The sequence below is a fragment of the Chiloscyllium punctatum genome, chromosome 12 (genome assembly GCF_047496795.1).
Source record: "Chiloscyllium punctatum isolate Juve2018m chromosome 12, sChiPun1.3, whole genome shotgun sequence".
In the NCBI taxonomy this organism is placed as follows: domain Eukaryota; kingdom Metazoa; phylum Chordata; class Chondrichthyes; order Orectolobiformes; family Hemiscylliidae; genus Chiloscyllium; species Chiloscyllium punctatum.
In genome coordinates this window covers 14,458,582-14,468,618 of record NC_092750.1, presented here as the reverse complement: position 1 = coordinate 14,468,618, position 10,037 = coordinate 14,458,582, and positions in this window count along the sequence as shown.

Genomic DNA, 10,037 nt, shown 5'->3' with positions numbered 1-10,037 from the left:
GAAGTACAAGCTTTCGAAGCGCTGCTCTTTCATCAGGTAGCTAATGCTCAGGATACACAGGACACAGAATTTATAGGAAAAGATCAAAATGTCATGTAACTGATGTGATGTATTGAACAAACCTAGATTGCTATTTAATCATTTAGAATGGGGGATGCAAGTTTCGATTGTTTAACATGTAAATTCCAGAACTTCTTTCAAGTCACAGTCCCAAGATAACTTATGTTTTTATTTTTAAAACTTTTATTTTTAAAAAGTGACATCTCAGTTCAGACAATGTATTAAAGGAGTGAGGTTAGAGTCAGTCTATAGTAGAGTGCTGGAAAAGCACAGCAGTTCAGGCAGCATCCGAGGAGCAGTACCTAGAGTCAGTCTATATCCCAACCTTGAGTTGGTTTGGTTCTATTTCCAAAGTAGGAATTTTAAAAATGTCACCTGGACTGACTGCCTACAGATTCTAAGTGATTAAAGAATTAACTGCAATCTAGGTTTGTTCAATACATTGCATCAGTTGTATGACACTTCGATTTTTTTTACGATAAATTCTGTCAAATGATCCTGCCCCACTCGCAACCTGACGAAGGAACAGCTATCCAAAAGTTTTTCCTTACAAATAAACCTGTTGGACTATGTAAAGGTAAAAACAAGGACTGCAGATACTGGAAACCAGTCTCTAGCTTAGAGTGGTGCTGGAAAAGCACAGCAGGTCAGGCAGCATCCGAGGAGCAGGAAAATCGATGTTTTGGGCAAAAGCCCTTCATCAGGAATTTGAACGGCTTTTTGCCCGAAACGTCGTTTTTCCTGCTCCTTGGATGCTGCCTGTTGGACTATAACCTAGTGTTGTGTGATTTTTAAATTAGATACAATCCAACAAAAAAAATCATGTTTTTGACAGCAATTTTGTAGTAAATTTTTCATGTCACATGCTATTTTTGAAACAATTAAAGGAAAAAAATTCTCAATTAATTGAATTTTGTTTAAGAACAAAATGACATGGCCATCTAAGGCAGTTGCGTTGGTCTTTAGATAACTTTGTTGGTTTTAGAATATAGTAGCAATGACATATTCATAAATATCAATACAGAAAATGAGCAAATGCTGACCATGTACATTCAAGGAGTTATCAATGGAAGCTTGAATATCTGATCACATTTCATGATTGGATTACATTATTGGACTACTAAAGTTGAATCCCCTCTCGTCAAGATTGGTTGCCCAGATGTGAGGTTCCAGGAATACCAAAAGAACCATGCACATGGGAGAAGAGATGGGGGTGCCACTCCATCCAAAACAGGCATGTCTTTTGTGGTAATAATCTTTATTGTTTAAATGTCCTGTCACTCTACTGGTTTCTCACAGTGTTGTGAAATACCCCTGACTGTTCACCCTCTCACAGAGTTGGTTGTAGGATTGTATCTGTCTGTTTTGACCACAAACATTTTAAGTGCTTAGTGGGTGGAGATATGAGAGGGAAACTGAGAGTAGGATGAGGTAGAAATAGAGACTAAGGAATGTGTATTGGACAGCCAAGAAGCATGAGGGATAAAAGAGTAATTACAATCAGGCATCTATATCAGGGAAAAATGAGAAGGTTTGATTTGAAAAGGAAGATGAAGCTTGGATTAGTTGGAGAGTGATGTTGGGGTTAATGGGAAACTAGAGATCAAGCTGAAAAGAAAGATGAAAATAGAGGAATGGCAGAATGGGGAACAGCTTCTTCTACTATTCATTTGTGAAATGTAGGCATTGCTAGCGGGCCAGCATTTCTTGCCCAACAGGAGGTGGTAGTGATCTTTTTTAAACCAATACAGTCCACATGCTTTGGATTGACTCACAATGCCGTTATGGAGGAAATTCCAAAGTTTTGACCCAGTAACAGTGAAGGAACAGCAATATGTTTCCAAGTTACAATTGTCAGTGGCTTATAGGGGAACTTAAGAGGTGTTGGTGTTCCCATGTAATCTACAGAACTTGGAGTAACAGCAGAAGTAACCTGACTAGTGAGGGTAATATTTCAGAAAACTAGCCAGCAAAGAGATTGCAAAACCTTGGGATCTTGCTGCAGATAAGCAGCAAAATATAGCTTCCACTGTGATTTGTGGTTTGATTTGACTCTTGGATGTTACTTTAGTTAACTGGTGGCTTAAATTAGTAAGTCTCTGTACCGAAGAGTGACTATAGGCTGTTTCTGGTGAATTCTGTAAAACTCTTTTTATTTGCACTATTACACACTATTAAGTAATAGATCTCTCTTTGGACAGACTATCCCTTCTCTCTTCTTTTAGTCTAACATGATTGTTGATATCACTGTTACATCATCCTACATATCACTAGTTCATATAACTCATAAAGTTAATAAAGGGCAACTAGTGAATGTGGTTCATTTGGACTTTCAGACGGTATTCGATAAAGTTCCATGTAAGATTTTAGCATGTAAAACCAAAACACATTGGATTTAGATGAGTGTACTTGCATAAATGGACAACTGACTAGTAGACAGGAAGCAGAGAGTAGGAATAAACAGGTCATTTTCTGAATGGCAGCCAATGACCAGTGGGGATCAGTGCTTGGAAACCGGCTATTCACAAAAATAAATTTAGATGAGGGAACTAAATGTAATATCTCCAAATGTTCAGGCGAGACAAAGTTGGGTGGGAGAGTGAACTGTGAGGATGCAGACATGCTTCAATGTGATTTGGACAAATTGATTGATACATGTGAGACTATTCACTTTGGTAGCAAAAACAGGAAGGTAGGTTGTTATGTGAATGGTGATATATTGGGAAAGACTTGGGAGTCCTTGGGTGTCCAGAACCACGGGTCACACTCTAAAGATACAGGGTAGGCCATTTCGGAGTGAGATGAGGAAACATTTCTTCACCCAGATACTGGTGAGCCTGTGGAATTTGCTGCCACAGAAAGCGTTGAAGCCAAAACATTGAATGTTTTCAAGAATTAAATATAACTTTTAGTGCAAAAAGGATCAAAGGAAATGGAACGAAAGATGATCAGCCATGACTATATTGAATGGATGAGAAAGCTTAAAGGACCAAATGGCCTATGCTTCTATCCCCCACCTGCCCTCCTACCGAAGTATAATTTCAAATTTACAACAACATAACAAACTATTTTGTCCAAATATTTCCTTGAATTATTCATATTCCCATCAATTCATCCTCCCCAAAAGTCAAAATTTCAGAGATCAAGACTTGCAGTGCTTTTATTGCTCTCGCTGATCTTGTTCTTATCAACGTTAATTGAAAGTGATTGCCTTCAGTAATTTCACTCATTAGATCATCATTTTATGAGGCGATTGATATAGTCTTCCTGTCACCTTCCCAGACCTTGTGATATTCAAACTAAATAATCCTTGCAGCTTTTAGTAATGTTAAAGTCTTTCAGTTTCTTCTGAATATTCCAATCAGAGTTTGAATAATATAGCTCATGGATATTAAGTTTGCCTAAGGGTTATACCTCTGATCCCTGCTTTGAGAACAAATGAAAATGTATCAGTTCATTTTTTTTGTTGATTCTTTCCAATGTTTCTTGTTCATTCATAGTCATCCACTATAATAATTATCTTAGGCTTTGCTTCAATATTGATATTTATGTTCTCTACCTTCAGCCCATCAGCAACCCTGCCAGTTTGAACCTGTTGCTTGGGGATGTCATCCTACAATTCAGGAGGGCTAAATCCCAATCACCAATCTTAGATTTTCACCACTTTTTCTATCTCACCATTGGCTTGTGGGTGAAAAGAATTGCTGATGATTGATTCCAGTGTCTCCTGCAAATTTTAAAAAATATTTATTCATGAACTGTGGACAATTCTCTGACACAGTTTTGCCTAAAAATAATACATCAAAAAATATTTGTGATTATTAATTTTATTATTAATGTTGATTAAGCTTCAGCATGTGAGCTTCAAACCACCCCTACATTCAATCCATTCCTATGTTTATCATAGCATGTGCTGAAAAGTAGATAGTTCTGTTGGAATTTAGCAATTTGTTGCACTAGAATGACAGATCAAAATTCATGGCCACCACACAGAGCTCTACGCTTCACTATCCATAAGTGACCATTAAGGATTGCACGAAGAATTTTCTCCCTCATGGCTTTAGTATTACAAATAATGATTGAAGACTCGAAGCTTGTCCACTGTTACTAGGTGTTTCCTTTGCTAGTTCCTTCAGAGGTGATTGGACACTATCTTGACCAGCATTCTCAGCTAAATTTCTAAGTCCGCAGACATACCACATCCTCCTTTTGTGTTTTCCTAATTTCTTGTAGCTTTTTATCAGAAGTTGGCATCAATTTATGTTATGACCAGTGAAAATGCTTTCACTTCTGAACTAAGTGTTCAGTCTGGAGTTTCTGTATGACCAACTGTGACTCTTGACAATGTGACTGCTGTGGTCTAATTTCTTCATGATATGTGCACAATTGTACAATGCTAACACATCAATCTGAGTCTAAAATGTTGTGCATACAGAGGCATTTTGGAATTCAGCAAAATGTCTTAATTTGAAATTGCAATCCCATTAATTAGAGAATCTTTTACATATTTATGGTACTGCCAAATCTCTCTCCTTTCCCTATTGAAACCAACATGCCCTTCGGCCCAACAAGTCCACACCGACCCTCCAAAGCGCAACCCACCCATACCCCTACATTTACCCCTTACCTAACACTAGGGGCAATTTAGCATGGCCAATTCACCTGACCTGCACATCTTTGGATTGTGGGAGGAAACCAGAGCACCCGGAGGAAACCCACACAGACACGGGGAGAACGTGCAAACTCCATGCAGTCAGTCGCCTGAGGCGGGAATTCGAACCCGGGTCTCTGGCGCTGTGAGGCAGCAGTGCTAACCACTGTGCCACCGTGCCGCCCTTACTATGTAGTATGAGATTTCATTTAACAGATAGTGCAGCAGTAATTAACTTTCCAAACTTCTAGCATGTGAAAACAAAAGGAAAGAATTATCAGGAACACAGACGTCATGATATGAATTGTACTTAGCGCCAATAGTTTATCTGGTGCCAATTGTGTCCTCAACTGTTGTCAAAAGTAAGAGGGTTTTGTTCTTAGAAGGATTTAAAAGTAAGGAGGTGGCTAAGGGGACAATAGTCATCCAATGCCATTGGCCAAAAGGGTTCAGATATTGATTGACACAGCATAAGCTACCTGCTCCCAGAAATATGATAAAACAAGGAAGTGCTTAGGGTCAGAGGTGAATTTTTTTTGTCTGCAGTTCTTATGAAGGGGACCTTGAAGGCAGCAGTTCTTATCAGATAGTCCCTAGACAGTAGTCTTCATCAAGCAACCCAGTAGATGGAAAATAGACTAAAAGAAGTGGAACATAGACTAAAATAAGAATAGAACATATAACAGTACAGCACAATACAGGCCCTTCGGCCTTCGATGTTGTGCTGGCCTTTAATAATACTCTAAGATCAGACTAACCTACATATCCTTCATTGTACTATCTTCCATGTACCTATCCAAGTGTCACTTAAATGTCCCCAATGTATCTGACTCTATCACCACTGCTGGCAGTGCATTCCACATACCGTCCACTGACATCTTCCCTAAACCTTCTTCCATTTATCTTAAATTTATGCCCCCTCCTGATGGACATTTCTGCCTGGGAAAAAGTCTCTGGCTATCCACTCTATCTATGCCTTGTACACCTAAATCAAGTCACCTTTCATCCTTCTTCACTCCAATGAGGTAACCAGAACTGAACACAATATTCCAAGTGTGGTCTAACCAGGGCTCTATATAGCTGCAGCATAACCTCATGGCCCTCAAACTCAATCCCCTTGCTAATGAAAGTCAATAAACCATGCACCTTCTTAACATCCCTATCAACTTGGGTGGCAACTTTGAGGGATCTATGGACATAGACCCCAGATCCTGCCTTTAACCCTGTATTCTGCATTCAAATTCAGCCTTCCAAAGTGAATGGATTCACACTTTTCCAGGTTGAACTCCATCTGCCACTTATTAGCCTAGTTCTGCATCCTGTCAATATCCCGTTGCAACCTACAGCAGCCCACCACACTAACCACAATTCCACCAAACCTCATGTCATCATCAAACTTACTAGCCCACCTTTCCACTTTCTCATCCAAGTCACTTACAAAAATCGGTGCCAGAACTGATCCCTGTGAAACACCACTGATCTCCGAACACCAGGCTGAATACTACCACCCTCTGTCTTCGATGGGCCAGCCAATTCAGTATTCAGACAGCCAGATTCCCCTGTATCCCATGCTTCCTTGCTTTCTGAAAGAGCATGCCATGGGGAACCTTACCAAGCACCTTGCTAAAATCCATGTACACCACAGCCACTGCTCTACCTTCATCAATGTGTTTTGTCACATCTTCAAAGAATGAAGTAAGGTTTTTGAGACAGCTTTTTGTGACCCGCCCCTCACAAAGTCATGCTGACTATCTCTAAACAAACTATGGTGTTCCAAGTAATCATAAATCCTGTCTTTCAGAATCTTCTCCAAGACTTTGCCCATCACTGACGTAAGACTGACTGATCTGTAATTCCCAGGATTATACCTACTCCCTTTCTTGAACAAGGGAATTACATTTGCCACCCTCCAATCATCTGGCACTACTGCAGTGGACAGTGAGGATGCAAAGATCATTGCCAAAGGCGCAGCAATCTCTTCCTTCACTCCCTGTAGTAACATAGGGTATATCCAGTCTGGCCCAAGGGATTTATCTATCCTTATGTTTTTCAAAATTTTCAGCACATCCTTCTTCCTATCATCAACGTGTTCTCACATATCAGTCTGTTTCACACTGTTCTCAGAAACGCCAAGATCCCTCTCAGTCGTGAATACTGAAACAAAGTATTCATTTAGGACCTGTCCTCTACTTCCTCCAAATCCAGGCGCAAGTTCCCTCCACTATTCCTGATTGGCCCTACCCTCATTCTGGCCAGCTTCTTTTTACTCACAAATGTAGAACACCTTTGGGTTTTCCTTAATCCTACCGCTAAAGCTTTTTCATGTCCCCTTCTAGCTCTCCTTAGTCCATTCTTCAGTTCCCTCCTGGCTACCTTGTAATGCTCTAAAGCCCTGTCTGATCCTTGCCTCCTCAACCTCAAGAAGCTTGCTTCTTCTCCTTGACTAGATCTTCCACATCCCTTGTCACCCAAGATTCTTTCAACCTACCATCCCTTCTTGCCTCCATGGAACAAACCTGTCTAGCACTATCAACAAAGGCTTCCCAAACAGCCTTCACATTTCTATCATGCATTTACCTGAGAACATCTGTTCCCAAGTTAAGCTCCTCAGTTCCTGCCTATTAGCATTTTAAATCCCCCTCCCCCAATTAAATACTTTCCCAAATCGTCTGCTCCTAACCCTCTCCATAATGATAGTAAAGGTCAGGGAGTTGTGATCACTATCACTGAAATGCTCTCCCACCCAGAAATCTGACACACTGGCACAGTTCGTTACCAAGCACCAAATCCAATATGGCCTCTCCTCTAGTCAGCCTATCTACATATTGCATCAAGAACCCTTCCTGGACACATCTGACAAAAAACTGTTCCATTCAAACTATTTCAACTCAATATGTTCCAATCAATATGAGGGAAGTTGAAGTCACTCATGACAACAACCCTGTTACTTCGACACATTTCCAAAATCTGCCTCCCAATCTGCTCCTCCATGTCTCTGTTGCTATTGAAGGCCCTGTAGAAAACTCCTAATAAAATGACTGTTCCTTTCCTGTTTCTGACTTCCACTCATACTGACTCTGTAGACAAATTCTTCTTGTTGGTCTCCCTTTCTGCAGCTGTGATACTATCCCCGATTAGCAATACCACTCCTCCACCTCTTCGACCTTCCCCGCTATACCTTTAGAAACATCTATGCCCTAGGACATCCAACAACTATTCTTACCCCTGAGATATCTATGTCTCCATAGTGGCCACAACATCATAGTATCAAGTACTGATCCATGCTCTGACTTTGTCACCCTTAATCCTGATACTTCTTGCATTAAAATAGACACACTTCAAACCTTCACAATGACTGGACCTTTGCCCTATCAAGTGCCTATCCCTCCTCACTGCCTCTCTGAACACTGTACCTGGCTGTTCACTACCTACTCCATCATCTGATCCGTAGTTCAGGTTCCCACCCCCTGCCAATCTTGTTTAAACCTGACAAAGATCTCTAGTAAACCTCCCGCCCAGGATATTGGTTCCCCTCCAGTGCAGGTACAGCCTGTCCTTCTTGTACAGGTCCCACCTTCCCCAGAAGGTATCTCAATGATCCTCCCTCCCTCCTACATCAGCCCTGCAGCCACGTGTTCATCTGCATTCGCTACCTATTCCTAGCCTGACTAGCACATGGCATCGCTAGCTCAAGCTAACTCCCTATATTCCCTTTTCAGGTTCTCATCACTTTCCCTATCTATGTCAATGGTACCAATGGAAGACCCAAGAAAGATTTCCGTAACAATTTGGGTATGCAATTGGATGCTGTCCCTACCAATTTAACAAGACCAAAACATTTCTGCCAACAGCCTGTTGTCCTAATCGGCTGGAATATCTGGAGAGTTAATCAGATACCAAAGACAAGGCAATTAAAGCAGAATTGCCTGAAAGTTGCAATGAACTATGTTAACAACTGGATTTAAAGTTGAGGAATATCTGTCAAAAATCTACTGTTAGCATCAAATTTGGTGGTTGCAGGTTTTGATAAACTACTATTCCTCTTGACATGAGATGGATTTCCATTAGGCCATAAGACATAGGAGAAGATAAAGGCCATTTGTTCCATTCAGTCTGCTCTGCCATTGAATGAGATTTCATTTTTCTGCCTTTTTCCTACAACTCCTGAACTATTTCCTTACTGATTAAAAATCTGTCCATCTCAGTCTTACATATTATTAATGACCCAGCCTTGACAGCTCCCTGGTAAAGAATTCTACAGATTCACTACCCTCTAAGAGACAAAATACAAACAAAACCATTTTTTACCCTGTCAAGTCCCTAAGAATCTTATGTTTTTGTAAGGTATGCTCTCATCTTTCTAAATTCCAATGAGTATTGGCCCATCTTACTTAACCTCTCCTCACAAAAAAATCCCTTCCTCGCCCCAGGATCAACTTTGTGAATCCTCTCTAGACTGCTTCCAATGTCAGTATATCTCTCTTTAGGCAAGCCCTTTCGAGTGCTTTATTTATTTAATTCTGTCAAGTCCATATGGAGCCTGAGTGAACCATTCAACTTAGGACTGTCATGAACCCTGAACCTCACTGCATACAGGAACAGACTAACGTGGTGCTCAGCAGCAGGTCATATAATACTTCTATGTAACATTCTGTCAAATTCTTCTTTAACATTCTCTAGAGATGGATGTTGTAGCACCTTGGAGTGTATAAATATACGGCTTTAGCAGTGTGAATCAATACAGTATTATTTTCATATTCGAGTCAACTAGGTTCCTGAAAGAGCTCAGAGGATTCTTGGCAGACCGTTGTCCTGTTGGCTTGCAGGGTTCTGTCTGCTTTCTTCAGATGACCAGTTGTATACAAACAATTCTCCTCAGTAAAGATGTCTTTGATTGTGTAAAATATAGACACAGTTTCATTGATCTCTTACCCCCTTCTGATAAGTATAGCAGTGATCTGACCTTTTACTTAAAGATCAATGGCACTTAGATCTTGTAATTTAGTTCTTGATGGCTAGATAACTCTGCTTAAAGCCATTCTAAATTGTCAGTCAGACCATAACACCTATGACTATGTCAAATTCGAATACTGTTTTGAATTCTTAAACTGGCCAAAATTTTGACTGTGGTCTTTTAGTTCTCCCAGGAAATCTGTATTCTCACCTATTTCTCAATTTGCAATTTCCAGAATTTTCTGGGTTTCAAACATATTTTGTTGTTTTCTTCCTTATTTGTGTGTTTGATTTGCAGATCTGTTTGTGTTGTCCTGTCTTTCAACATTGGAAGCAGCCCCTGTTAGACAATTTGTCTTGGTTATTGTTTTCT